This window comes from Chiloscyllium plagiosum, unplaced genomic scaffold (assembly GCF_037043375.1).
Source record: "Chiloscyllium plagiosum isolate Xiang-an unplaced genomic scaffold, Cpla_swu_hap1 HiC_scaffold_38, whole genome shotgun sequence".
Lineage (NCBI taxonomy): Eukaryota > Metazoa > Chordata > Chondrichthyes > Orectolobiformes > Hemiscylliidae > Chiloscyllium > Chiloscyllium plagiosum.
The window spans coordinates 17307959-17320472 of NW_028270176.1; positions in this window are offsets into that span (position 1 = coordinate 17307959).

The window sequence follows — 12514 nt, forward strand, 5'->3', positions numbered from 1 at the left end:
TGAGTATAGAAGCAAAGAGGTGCTTCTGCAGCTGTACAGGGCCCTGGTGAGACCACACCTGGAGTACTGTGTGCAGTTCTGGTCTCCAAATTTGAGAAAAGACATTCTGGCTATTGAGGGAGTGCAGCGTAGATTCACGAGGTCAATTTCTGGAATGGCAAGATTACCTTACACTGAAAGACTGAAGCGACTGGGCTTGTATACCCTTGAGTTTCGAAGACTGAGAGGGGATCTGATTGAGACGTATAAGATTATGAAAGGATTGGACACTCTGGCAGTAGGAAACATATTTCCACTGATGGGTGAGTGCCGAACCAGAGGACACAGCTTAAAAATACGGGGTAGACCATTTAGGACAGAGCTCAGGAGAAACTTCTTCACCCAGAGTGGTGGCTGTGTGGAATGCTCTGCCCCAGAAGGCAGTGGAGGCCCACTCTCTGGATTCATTTAAGAAGGAGTTGGATAGAGCTCTCAAAGATAGTGGAATCAAGGGTTATGGAGATAAGGCAGGAACAGGATACCGATTCGGAATGATCAGCCATGATTATATTGAATGGCGGTGCAGGCTCGAAGGGCTGAATGGCCTACTCCTGCACCTATTGTCTATTGTTTTTTGTCAATCTCTTCAGCCTCCACACGCAACTTCCCACTACTATCCTTGACTGGACCTATTCCTACCCTAGTCATTCTTTTATTCCTGACATTCCTATAGAAAGCCTTAGGGTTTTCCCTAATCATACCAACTAAGGACTTTTCATGTCCCCTCCTTTTGCTGCTCTTAGCTCTCTCTTCAGATCCTTCCTGGCTACCTTATAAGCCTCAATCGCCCCAATTGAACCTTCACGCCTCATCTTTACATAGGCCGCCCTCTTCCATTTAACAAGGGATTCCAATTCCTTAATAAACCACAGCCCCTCACACGACCCTTTCCTCCCTGCCTGACAGGTACATACTTATCAAGGACACTCAATAGTTCCTCCTTGAACAAGCTCCACGTATCAATTGCGCCCTTCCCTTGAAGCCTACTTTTCCAAGCCACGCATCCTAAGTCGTGCCTCATCGCATCATAATTTCCCTGCCCCCAGCTATAACTCTTGCCCTGCAGTGCACACTTATCCCTCTCCATCACTAGAGTAAAAGTCACCGAATTGTGGTCACTGTCCCCAAAGTGCTCACCTACCTCTAATTCTAACACCTGGCCTGGTTCATTACCCAGAACCAAATCCAGTATGGCCTCACCTCTTGTTGGCCTATCTACATATTGTGTCAGGAAACCCTCCTGCACACATTGGACAAACCCCGACCCATTTAATGAACTCGAGGTATAGCTTTCCCAGTCAATATCTGGAAAGTTAAAGTCCCCCATAACAACCACCCTATTACTTTCACTCTTCTCCTGAATCATCCTCGCAATCCTTTCTTCTACATCTCTAGGACTATTAGGAGGCCTGTAGAAAACTCCTAACAGGGTGACCTCACCTTTCCTATTCCTAACCTCAGCCCAAACTACCTCAGATGGCGAGCCTTCATCCATCGTCCTTTCCACTGCTGTAATACTATCTTTGACAAGCAATGCCACACCTCCCCCTCTTTTACCCCCACCTCTGACCCTACTAAAACATTTAAACCCTGGAACCTGCAACAGCCAATCCTGTCCCTGCTCGACCCATGTCTCCGTAATAGCCACAACATCGAAATCCCATCGAAATTGGGCCCGCATCCACCACTTCCTCAGGAAATTCATTCCACACATGACTTGTGAAATGAAGTTGAACTCTTTAGAGGAAGGATATTATAGACTCATAGAATCCGTACAGTGTGGAATCAGGCCATTCAGCCCAACATGTCCACACCTGACCCTCCAAAGCTCATCCCATCCAGACCCATTCCCCTTGCTCTATTACTCTACACATCCCCTGACTGAAGCATCTAACCTACACATCTGCTGGACACTCTGGACATTTTAGCCCAGCCAATCCACTCTAACCTGCCTATCTTTGGACTGTGGGAGGAAACCGGAGCACCCGGAGGAACCCCACGCAGACACGGGGAGAATGTGCAAACTCCACACAGACAGTCGCCTGAAGTCGGGATCGAACCGGGGTCCCCTGTGCTGCGAGGCGACAGCGTTAACCGCTGAGCCACCGTGCCGCCCCTGTGGATAGGACTGCGCTAGAGGAGGGCGCAGAGGAAGTTCACCAGGACATCACCTGGTTCAGTGATGAAAAGAGGCTGGATAAGCTGCATTTGGTTTCTTTAGAGCAGAGAAGTTGGGAGTGCTGGGTTTGGGTGGGGGGGGTGTTACTGGATTGAGGAGTATAAGATTATGAGGGGCATGGGCAGGGTGGATAACAAGATGGAAGCGGGTACTACAGATGCTGGAGATTAGAGTCAAGATTCGAGTGGTGCTGGAAAAGCACAGCAGGCCAGGAGCAGAAAAATCGACGTTTCGGGTATTCATCAGGAATCCGATGGGTGGATAAGAAGCCATTTACCTGAAAGTTCAATAATAAGGGAGCGTCATTACAATTTGAAAGGCAGGAGATTTGGAGGAGATTCGAGGAAACCGTATTTCTGAGGGAGTGGCGGGGTCTCTGGAATGGGAGGGCAGCAGAGGCGGGAAACCTTGCAATTGTTACAAAGTACTTGGAAAAACCCTCAGAATGTCATAGCATTCAAGGCCATGGGCTGGTAAGTGGGATGAGTGCAGGTAGGTTAGTGCAGACTCGATGGGCCGAAGGGCAAGGTTCAGGATGCCCATAGCTGTCCGTCTAGATCTGCTCACCTTTTTATCAGTCCTTCGCTAAAACCAAGTCTCTGTTACCAGCTAACCAAACAGGAGACAAGTTTGCCCAACAAAAAACAATTAGCCTCCCCTTCAAGCCAGACTCATACCGGGGAATGACCCAGCTGAAGAATGTTATCCCAACTCCAGACCACTTCTGCCTCTCGGAATACAAACGGTGGCGGTGTTCTGATTTCGGATTTTCCGTGTGTCTCCTGCTTGTTGCTATCGGTGCGCACTTGAACGTCAAATCTTAAATCGTTCAAAAACTGGACCTGGGGCTTTAAGGCTGGTAGCCTCCTGCGATGCCGCGTGCTGTGTTATGAGACTCAGTCTCACGCACCTTAAAACCACCTGCTTTAAGTCAGGCGACTTTGCCGTGACCTGAACGCTTAAATGGAAGGGCCCTGATTGTATCCCTGACTCAGGCCCAGCTGATCAGGCCAACTTCAGCAGCTGACAACCGAGGACGGCATCTTTCGTAACGTGCGGGGGAAAGCAAAACGCCGGCTTAGAAATCAGGCCGACTGTAGGTGGGAAGGGCAGGAGAGACTCCAGTAAGTCAGCTTGAGATGCAAAGAAACTGGAAACCCACGCCTATCGGAGCAGGAGTAGGCCTTTTGGCCCCTCGACCTTGCCCCTTCCATTCAACAGGGTCATGGCTAATCTGACATTCCTCACGACCACCTTCCTGCCCTTTTCCCACAACAACTGATTCTCTTCCTGATCAAGAATCTCAGCCTTACGTATACACGAGGACTCTGCCCTCACAGCTCCCTGCGCCAGGGAGTTCCAAACGCTCACAACCGTCTTTAGAGAATAAATTCCTCCACCTCTCAGCCATAGGTTGCCTACGGTATGGAAACAGGCCCTTCAGCCCAAAAAATCCGCGCCAACCTTCCGAAGGGTAACCCACCCAGAACCATTCCCCTACCCTATATTTACCCCTGGTGAATGCACCTAGCCTACACATCCCTAAATGCTATGGGGCAACTCAGCACAGCCAACTCACCTAACCTGCACATCATTGGATTATAGCCAATAGGTGCAGGAGTAGGCCATTCGACCCTTTGAGCCAGCACCACCATTCATTATGATCATGGCTGATCATCCACAATCAGTATCCTGTTCCTGCCTTATCCCCACAACCCTTGATTCCACTATCTTTAAAAGGATTGTGGGAGGATACCCAGGCAGACATGGGGTGAATGTGCAAACGCCACAGAGACAGTCGCCTGGGGCTGGAATTGAACCTGGGTCCCTGATACCGCCATGCAGCAGTGGTTAACCGCTGAGCCACCATGCCCCCCACAGTCTTAGATTGGCATCCCCTTTATTCTGAGACTGTGCCGTCTGAACCTCGACTCACCCAGGAGGGGAAATACTGTCTCAGCATTGACACTATCAGGCCCCTTCAGAATCCTCGATGAGACCACTTCTCAATCTTCTAAACTCCAGTGAGTACAATCCCAACCTGTTTAATCTTTGTTCGTCAGACAATCCCCTCCATTACAGAGATTATGTCATCTAGCCCCTTTTCTATGCTATCTACGACCACACTGTCAGCAACCTGGAATGTTACCATTGGCCAGAAGTGAAACAGGACCCATTATATAAATACAACGGCTACATGAGCAGGTCAGGGGCTAGACATCCTGCAGTGAGTAACTCATCTCCTGACTCCCGAGGCCCACCATCGACAAGGCACAAGTCAGGAGTGTGAGGGAATACTCCTCACTTGCCCCTGGATGGGGGCAGCTTCAACAACACTCAAGAAGCTCGACATCATCCAGGACAAAGCAGCCCCCACTTGATTGGTCCCACATCCACTCCCTCCCCCACCGACGCTCAGTAGCAGCAGGGTGTACCATCTACAAGATGCACTGCAGAAATTCACCAAAGATCCTCAGACAGCACCTTCCAAACCCCCAACCACTTCCATCTTGAAGGACAAGGGCAGCAGATACATGGGAACACCGTCCCCCTTTGCAAGTTCCCCTCCGAGCCACTCACCATCTCGACTTGGAAACATGCTTCCAAATAAACCTGTTGGACCAGAACCTGGTGTTGTGCGATTTTTACCTTCATCCACCCCAGTCCAACACCGGCCCCTCCACATCATGGAAATCTATCGCCGTTCCTTCAGTGTCGCTGGGTCAGAATCCTGGAATTCCCTCCCTCAGGGCGTTGTGGGGCAACCCACAGCAGGAGTCCTGCTCCGGTTCGAGAGGGAAGCTCACCTCCACCTTCTCAAGGGGCAACTAGGGACGGGGTAATAACAGCTGGGCCCAGCAGCGATGCCACGTCCCATGAATGATAAATCTCTTGACCAAGGTGGCGGATGTGTGAGTTACTACAATTGAGATAAACACAATGGACATAATAAAGACGAGACTGCTGAAGCGCATGAAGTTAAGATGCAATGCTGTTGGAGTTGAGATGAAGGGATGAGGGCATTTGGAGTATTCATAGAATCCCTACAGTGTGGAAACAGGCCCTTCAGCCCAATAAGTCCACACCGACCCTCCGAAGAGTAACCCACCTAGATCCATTCCCCTACCACTCCACATTTACCTCTGACCAATGCACCTCGTCTTCACAGCCCTGGACACTACAGGGCAACTTAGCATGGCCGACTCACCTAACCTGCACATCTTTGGATTGTGGGAGGAAACCCAGGCAGACACAGGGAGAATGTGCAAACTGGGATCGAACCCGGGTCCCTGGCGCTGTGAGGCAGCAATGCTAACCACTGAGCCACCGTACCGCACACTTTTCAACCAAATCAAAATATTGTGAGCGGCTGGAGTGAAAGCTTGGTTCAGTGCAATAAATATTTTGGAAATGTCCCACAGACTGGAAGAGGAAACAAAGAAAGTAAGTAGGGAGAGGGGGCCGAGAGACCTGTGACAGGAAAGACAGATTTGGATTAGATAAATCCCTCTTACTTCTCATGCAGTTAATATCGCAGTTGACACACGACAGCGCAGCTAAGCGGTTAATGGGGCTCTTGATGTGCAGCGATAGTGACAGTCCTGCACGAGGAGCCTTGATGCATTTCTGCAGTGCAGGTCGTGCACACTGACCGTGGGTGTTGGAGGGTGTGGATGTGGTGCCAATCAAGTGGGCGCTGCCAGGGTGTCCCCACTTCCGAGCCAGGAGCTCCGGGTTCAAGTCCCACCAGCTCCAGAGGTGGGTCATAACACATCAGAACAGATTGAATCGAGTGAGGTGGGGGGGGGGGGGTTTAAAAAATGAACTCATTTGCCCACTCGCTGAGTTAAAATGGACAAACCCTGTCTTGTGATCTGCAAGTGGCTTTGGAGAACAAAGCAGCTTATCACAAGAGATGTCTCGGGATAGAAATTTGACTGCAGGAGTATCACCAGGCCAAAACAACTTGTGCCATTCATGAACTTTTATGGCGATTTTTTTCAGTTATTTTGAAATCAACTTACTGCCTGTTTTCTTTTTAAACAGGCGATTCAGCTCTGATTTTGACCACGTAGCATCACAATTCCGCACTCGTGTTTGCCTTATGCTTTGTGGCTTTCCCGGTGAGAAGGACTGCAGCTACTCGACAGTCAGCATCGATATAGTGTGCTGCTGGGAAAAAAACACAGCAGGCCAGGCAGCGTCCGAAGCGCGAGAGAGTCGACGTTTCACCAAATCCCGATGAAGGGTCCTGTCTGAAATGTCGACTCTCCTCGGGTCGCTGTGTTTTTTTTCCCAGCAGCACACTATATCCACTCTCACATTCTTAGTCATGGTGTTGCCTGCACAGAAGAGATCATGGATTTAAACTGCAGTGCTAATTCTCAGCTTCTTTACATCACGAAGTTCATGGAATGAGGGCAGCTCAGATTCTCTCAAGTCTCACTTTCGGAATGGAGGCCCTTCGAGAAATTCTGTTCACCTCGACCCAGGGACCAGCAGTCAAAACGTGCAGCGCTGGAAAAACACAGCCGGTCAGGCAGCCTCCGAGGCGCAGGAGAGTCAACATTTCGAGCATAAGCGCTTTGTCGGGAATGGATCGAAGGTCAGGGCGGGCTCATTGGGCTGAGTCACATTCCTGATGAAGAGCTTATGCCCGAAACGTTGACACTGTGCTTTTCCAGCACCACGCTATTCGACTCTGATCTCCAGCAGCCGCAGTTCTCACTTTCCCACAGAAACCAGCACAGCCAGTTCCAACCAGCTCCAACTTTAGGCTCTACTAAACCTTTGATTTGATTTCATTTGGTTTATTATTGTCACAGTACAGCGAAGAGTTTTGTCTCACGTGCAGGTCATACTGTACAAAGGTTAGAGGGCAATTGAACAGTACATGGGAAACAAAAAGTTAAACCAACACGAGATTTGAAATTTGACAGGTCTGTTCAGATGTCTAACAACAGCGGGGAAGAAGCTGTTCTTGAACCTGTTGGTTTGTGTCAAAGGTTCTGTACCTTTTGCCTGACAGAGAAGGTTTACAACCGTAGAATTGTGACAGTGTGGAAACAGGCCCTTCGGCCCAACAGGTTCACACCGACCCTCTTAAGAGTAACCCATCCAGACCCATTGCCCCTACCTAATTATCCTATACTTACCCCTGACTAATGTACCTAACCTACACATCCCTGAACACTATGGGACAATTTAGCATGGCCAATCCACCCTAACCTGCACATCCCTGAACACTATGGGGCAATTTAGCACGGCCAATCCACCCTAACCTGCACATCCCTGGGCACTATGGGGCAATTTAGCATGGCCAATCCACCCTAACCTACACATCCCTGGACACTATGGGACAATTTAGCATGGCCAATCCACCCTAACCTACACATCCCTGGACACTATGGGACAATTTAGCATGGCCAATCCACCCTAACCTACACATCCCTGAACACTATGGGGCAATTTAGCATGGCCAATCCACCCTAACCTACATATCCCTGGGCACTATGGGACAATTTAGCATGGCCAATCCACCCTAACCTGCACCTCCCTGGGCACTATGGGACAATTTAGCATGGCCAATCCACCCTAACCTGTATAACCCTGGGCACTATGGGACAATTTAGCATGGCCAATCCACCCTAACCTGTATATCCCTGGGCACTATGGAGCAATTTAGCATGGCCAATCCACCCTAACCTGCACATCACTGGAGACTATGGGACAATTTAGCATGGCCAATCCACCCTAACCTGCACATCCCTGGGCACTATGGGACAATTTAGCATGGCCAATCCACCCTAACCTGCACATCCCTGGAGACTATGGGACAATTTAGCATGGCCAATCCACCCTAACCTGCACATCCCTGGGCGCTATGGGACAATTTAGCACGGCCAATCCACCCTAACCTGCACATCCCTGGGCACTATGGGACAATTTAGCATGGCCAATCCACCCTAACCTGCACATCCCTGGGCGCTATGGGACAATTTAGCATGGCCAATCCACCCTAATTGATTGTGCAAGCAAGGGTTGTGCCCGAAACATCGACTCTCCTGCTCCTCGGATGCTGCCTGACCGGCTGTGCATTTCCTGCAACACATTCTCTCCTCTACAGGAATAGTGCCAGAAGACTAGAGGATAGCAAATGTTGTCCCCTTGTTCAAAGTGGGGAGTAGAGACAACCCTGGGAATTATAGACCAGTGAGCCTTACGTCCGCTGTGGGTAAAGTGTTGGAAAAGGTTATAAGAGATCAGATTTATAATCATCTGGAAAGGAATATGTTGATGAGGGATAGTCAACACTGTTTTGTGAAGAGTAGGTCGTGCCTTATAAACCTTATTAAGTTCTTTGAGATGGTGACCAAACAGGTGGATGAGGGTAAAGGGTTGATGTGGTGTATATGCATTTCAGTAAGGTGTTTGATAAGGGTCCCTACGGTAGGATAGTGTACAAAATATGGAGGCTTGGGATTGAGGGTGAATTAGCGGTTTGGATCAGAAATTGGCTCGCTGAAAGAGGACAGAGTCTCGTGGTTGATGGGCAATGCTCATCCTGGGGTTCAGTTACTAGTGGTATCCTGCAAGGATCTGTTTTGGGGCCTCTGCTGTTTATCATTTTTACAAACAACAGGATGAGGGTGTAGAAGGATGGGTTAGTAAATTTGGGGATGACACTAAAGTCTGTGGAGTTGTGGATCACGCTAAAGGATGTTGCAGGTTACAGGGGGACACAGATAAGCTGCAGAGCTGGGCTGAGGTGGCAAATGGAGTTTAAGGTGAGGTGATTCACTTCGGAAGGAGTAACAGGAATACAGAGTACTGGGCTAATGGTAAGATTTTTGGTAGTATAGATAAGCAGAGAGATCTCGTTATCCAGGTACATAGATCCCTAAAAGTTGCCTCCCAGGTGGACAGGGTTGTTAAGAAGGCATACAGAGTGTTAGCTTTTATTAGTAGAGGGATTGAGTTTCAGAGCTGCTAGGTCATGCTGTAGCTGTACAAAACTCTGGTGCTGCCACCCTTGGAGTATTGTGTACAGTTCCAGTCGCTGTATTATAGAAAGGACGTGGAAGCTTTGGAAAGGGTTTAGAGGGGATTTACTAGGATATTGCCTGGTATGGATGGAAGGTCTTATGAGTAAAACCTGAGGGACTTGAGGCTGTTTCCATGAGAGAGAAGAAGGTTGAGAGGTGGCTTAATAAACACATATAAGATAATCAGAGGGTTAGATAGAGTGGACAGTGAGAGCCTTTTTCCTCAGGTGGTGATGGCCAGCATGAGGGGACATAGCTTTAAATTGAGGGGTGATAGATACAGGACAGATGTCAGAGGTAGTTTCTTTACTCAGGTTAGTAGGGGCATGGAACGCACTGCCTGCAACAGTAGTGGACTTGCCAACTTTAAGGGCATTTAAATGGTCATTGGATAAACATATGGATGAAAATGGAATTGTGTAGGTGAGACGGGCCTCAGATTGGTTCCACAGGTTGGTGCAACATCACGGGCCGAAGGGCCTGTACTGCACTGGAATGTTCTATGTTGTACACATTGATGCTGAAAGCTTGTTTCCCCTTGTTGGGGACAGTCGAGGGACCAGAGGGCATGATCTCAGACTAAGGGGTTGCATGGTTAAGATCGAGATGAGCAGGAATCTCTTCTCTCAGAGAGTCGTGAATGGAGGGAGTTCTTTACTGTGGAGGCTGGGTCATTCAGGCCATCAAATATGAGAGCAGAATTAGGCCATTCGGCCCATTGAGTCTGCTCTGCCATTTCATCATGGTTGATATGTTTCTCAATTTGGCTGCCTTCTCCCTATAACCCTTGGTCCCTTTACTAATGAAGAACCTCTGTCTTAAATCCACTCAATGACTTGGCCTCTGAGGCCCTCTGAGGCAATGAGTTCCACAGAGTCACCACCCTCAGGTTGAAGAAATCCCTCCTCATCTCAGTTCGAAAGGGTCTTCCTTTCACTCTGAGGCTGTTCCCTTGTTTCCTGGTCTCTCCTGTTATTGGAAACATCTTTTCCACGCCCCCTCTATCCAGGCCTCTCGATAATTCTGTACGTATCAATCAGATGCCACCTCCACCCCATCTTTTAAAACTGCATCGATTACAGACCCAGAGTCCTCGACTACTCCTCATAATTCCTGCCCTTCATCCCCAGGATCATTCTTGTAAATCTCCTCCGGACCCCTTCTAACGCCAGCACATCCCTCTTTAGATACGGGGCCCAAAACTGCTCACAATATTCCCAACGCGGCCTGACCAGAGCCTTATACGGCTTCAGTAGGACATCCCTGCTCTTGTACTCTAGCCTTCTTGAAATGAATACGTTGGCCTTCCCAACTGCCAAGTCAACCTGAAGAGAATCCTGAACTGAGACTCCTCAGTCCCTTTGTGCTACGGATTTCCGAAGCCTTTCCCCATCAAGAAAATAGTCATCGCCTTTATTCTTCCAACCAGAACCTCACCCTTTCCCATATTGTATTCCATTGGTGCTTCTTTTCCCACTCTCCTAGCCTGTCCAATTCCTGTTGCAGCCTGCCTGCCCCTTCAACATGACCAGCCCCTGCATCTATCTTTGTTATATCTCCAAACCCAGCGACCATGTCCTCAGTTCCTTTGTTCTGATCGTTAATGCGTAACATGAATGGATTTAGATATTATTGTCATTATATATTCGAGCTCAGGAGTACAGTGACCAGCGGATAATGTCACCACACATGGTGCCATCTTAGGTACCAATTTCCAAGAAACTTAGACACAAGGTCGTGAGATAAGCTGAGTTAAGGAGCTTAGCATTACAGGCTGTCATAGTATGAATGGAACTATAGCGAAATAAGGTAATAGTTGAAATTAAAGTCGTTCTTAATATAAACTCGAAAAAAAGGCACAAACTCAATAAACTTTCTTGAGTAAAAAAATGTGGTGCTGGAAAAGCACAGCAGGTCAGGCAGCATCTGAGGAGCAGGAGAGTCAACATTTTGAGCATAAGCCCTTCATCAGCAATGTATCGAAGGTCAGGGCACGCTCAAAGGGCAGAGTCACATTCCTGATGAAGAACTTATGCTCGAAACGTCGACTCTCCTGCTCCTCGGACGCTGCCTGACCTGCCGTGCTTTTCCAGTACTGCCCTTTTTGACTCGGATCTCCAGCATCGGCAGTCCCCACTTTCTCCTCATCTTCCTTGAGTACTCAACCAGAACGGTGCCCCAATCTCCTCCACTTGGCCTGATCCCCGGCTGCCCCGTTCTCGATGTCACCTCATCGCTCAGACCTCCCTCATGGCTCACTCTTCCCACGTCGGGCTCGACTCTGAATGACAGAATCCACGCTCCGGAGCTGACAAACTGACATCGTCATGGCTGGTGCACTGTTGCGGCCCCAATCCCTGCGGAATTCCACTCGTTCACCATCCTGAAAAAGACTCCTTTGTCATTACTCTCTACCTTCTGCATATCAGTTAGAAATCACGCAACAAAAGATTATAGTCCCCTGTGGGTTTATTTGGAAATACAAGCTTTCAGAGCCCTGCTCCTTCATCGGTAGCCAGTGGCAAAGAATCATAGGACACAGAATTTGTAGCAAAAGATCAAAGTGTCATACAACTGACGCAATATATTGAACGAACCGACATCACTATTAAGTCTTTAATCACTTTGAACAGGGACGCAGATTTTGATTAGCCAATCGTCTATCCATGCCAATCCCTTAACACCATAGGCTCTTATTTCGCAGCTTTTTATGCGTTTTCTTGTCAAAAGCCTTCTGGAATCCAAATAGATCACATCTACTGGCTCTCCTTTGTCTAACTTGCTCATTACCTCCTCAAAGAATTCTAACGCTTTGTACTTCCTCTTGACAAAGCTGTGCACACTCAGCCCTGTTTTACCATATGCACCTCCAAGTGCTCCGCAATCTTATCATTAATAACGGACTCTACTAGTACCACTGGTCAATAGTTCCTCGCCTTCTGTCTCCCTCCCTTCTTAAACAGGCGTGTTACCATGAGCCATTTGCCCCTCCTCCTTTGATCCTCCCTGACTTAGTCATTCCTGAACGATCACCACCACCGCCTGCGCAATCTCCTCAGCAAGCTCCCTCAGAACTCTGGGTGGCACCCAACTGGCCTGGGTGATTAATCCACCTTCCGACCTTTCGGCTGTCCCAGCACCTTCGCATCAGTGATAGCCACTACGCTCATCTCTGCCCCATGACTCTCTGGTGTGCTGTTGGTGTCTTCCATTGTGAAGACTGACGTCAAGTACTTATTGAGTTCCTCCA